The sequence below is a fragment of the Corylus avellana genome, unplaced genomic scaffold (assembly GCF_965113065.1).
Source record: "Corylus avellana unplaced genomic scaffold, dhCorAvel1.hap1.2 HAP1_SCAFFOLD_23, whole genome shotgun sequence".
NCBI classification, from domain to species: Eukaryota; Viridiplantae; Streptophyta; class Magnoliopsida; order Fagales; family Betulaceae; genus Corylus; species Corylus avellana.
The window spans coordinates 52,501-55,000 of NW_028290478.1; the positions used below are offsets into that span (position 1 = coordinate 52,501).

Genomic DNA, 2,500 nt, shown 5'->3' on the forward strand with positions numbered 1-2,500 from the left:
GAAAAAAGAATCGAATTGGGTTGAGAGAAGTTTATGAATCGAGTGAAAATTAAAAAGAAAAATCGTAAATAAAAATGGGCAAGTGTGCTTGCTTATTTTTATTATATTAGAATTATAAAAATACCAAAAATATGAAGAAGAACTAAGGCACTTGCTTCGGCGAAACCTTTCTCCGTCGTTACGGAGTTCTTCTGCTCTAATCTCCGAAATCGAGGATCAGCTGCCTTTACATTATTTAAGGGGGAGTTAGTATTGATTCATGCAAAGATGCTCCTCTGAAGCTGGAGTAAGGGATTGTCCACCTCACCGCCCCGAAGAGCAGTGGCTTTGTTGTTTTGCACGCCTACAGAGAGAGACTCAAAAAGTACCGGCGCTCAATCGAAAGAAAGAGAAATCAACTATATGCTTAACTCATGCCCTAGGAATCCCTAGACACAGGGGGTACGAGCTAATCTTTTACTGGAGGGAAAGCTGGGGAAAAGCATAGAGCGTGCGGGCTCAGCTCTCGCCCTCCTCCCGCCCGTGACGCTCCCAAACCGATCGCTATCGTTTTCTTGCTTTCTTGTTGTCTTGAATTGTTATAGAACGGCTTTATATCAGGTATAGTTGGTAGAATGAAGTGGGATGAAGCCTTAGTGGATATAGCAAGTGTGCCGGGAATAACGGCTGGCATAGAAGTCTCTCGCACGCAAGGAGATGCTGCTGCTGGATGTCACGGTTCCGGGGCGCCATCATGATCCTTTTCTCTGGAACAATCGAGGGCACTGCCTTCCTTCAGCTTTCAGAGGTAGGGGCGGCATCAATCATCGCTCAGTGAGCTATTTATTGCCGCCAATAGCGCTTCGCTTGCATGCAAGGCGGCACGCCAGGTAGAGCTATCGCGCGCGGGCGAAGGAGATGCATTTCAGGTACTGGTAGTACTGGACAAGCTCTCAGGGAATAATCTCTTTCTTATTTCTGCCTTTCTTTCCCATGACGACTAGGAACAGGCAAATCAAAAATTTCACTTCGAATTTCGGACCTCAACATCCTGCTGCTCATGGTGTTTCACGATCAGTATTGGAAATGAACGGAGAAGTGGTGGAACGTGCGGAACCACATATTGGATTACTCCAGTGCGGCACGAAGCCGCTGACGCCGAGTCGGCTCCTATGCCGCTAGCTATGCCCTGCTTGGTCCCCCGGCACGGTGGAGGTTCCGTAGCGCGTCATGAGCACCGGGCGGTTGAGCAACTCAAGCGAACCGCCCTACCTTACTACAACATAGGGACAGAAGGGAGAAGGTTGTGAAGGTGGCCTCGTTATCCACACCTCCGGTCGGATGAATGGAGGACCGACCGACCCGGGTTTTCATGAGCGTTGGCGGGTCCTGGAGTGCCTGTCAAGGGCGCTAGCGCATACCCCGGGGTGATCATCACCACCTGCACCTCACATCTCGGCACAGTGGAACGTGTAACCCGCCTGCTGTCTCATTCAACTACATTTGTTCCTGTAATCCATAGCCTAACAGAACGCAGCAGCGAGGGACAACCCGCCCATACAGCCAGCGGGGAGGATGGCACTACTGGCAAAGACCGTCTGGCGAAAACGCCGCAGGCGCGAAGCGTGGTAGGCCTGCGCCGGGGGAGCATAGCATAGGGAGGAAAGGGAGCCCGGACGGTGGAAGAGCCAGGGGAGGCCGGGTCATTTGACGGAAATGGAAGGCTTTTCCCTATTAGAGAAGGCCCTATGAAGTAAAGGGAAGTGCATGAATTCTTGGAAAAAGAGGGAGCGAGCCTATATAAAAAATAAAAAATGTAATAAAGTAAATTCAATGAATAGATAGAGTCAACGGTACGACAGACAGCGCTGCCTACACACGCGAATTAGCTTCCGAGGTCGAGCAGTCTCAATTTCACTACAGGGATTTGCGAATGAATGCTGGACTGGGCCACCTCGAATGGCGTGAGCCGCATGCGGGGAGACCCGCACGTACGGTTTTTAGGGGGATCTGGTCGAAAGACCGGCCGGCGCCCACCCGACTAGAGGGACTGAGAAATTAATAGAGTACAAAACTTATCTTCAAGCTTTACCTTATTCTGATCGTTTAGAGGGCGATCGCGGAGTCACTGAATGAAGTCCTCCGTTTCTTTCGGAGGTGCTGACCCGCAGCGAGGCAGAGATGACTAAGTGACATATGGAATATGGCGACGACAACAGCATGTCGTAGAAGGAGATAACAGGTGGAGCCAACGACCCACTAAGACTAACGTATCTACAACTACATCCCCGAGCGGCAGTCAAACGGGGGCGTGAATGCAAGATGCCAGCGGAATGATCGGCCGGACAGAGGCTAGGGCTGCTTCCTTCCCACCGCGTCCTTCCTTGTGTGTCGGAGATATAAAGCGAGTGCACCGGAAAAGAACGGGAACTGGGTCGATCTATTCTATGGCGAAGCATCCGAAGCATAACTGCACACTCACACGATCTTTGCCGAGAGATAGGAGCATTCGGTGGAACCG

The 2,500-nt window shown here is 51.0% G+C and overlaps 1 pseudogene; it reads right to left on the bottom strand.

Annotated features, from left to right (window-relative positions):
* LOC148582771 (uncharacterized) overlaps window positions 1-2,500 on the bottom strand; it is a 3,913-nt pseudogene that overhangs the window by 833 nt on the left and 580 nt on the right.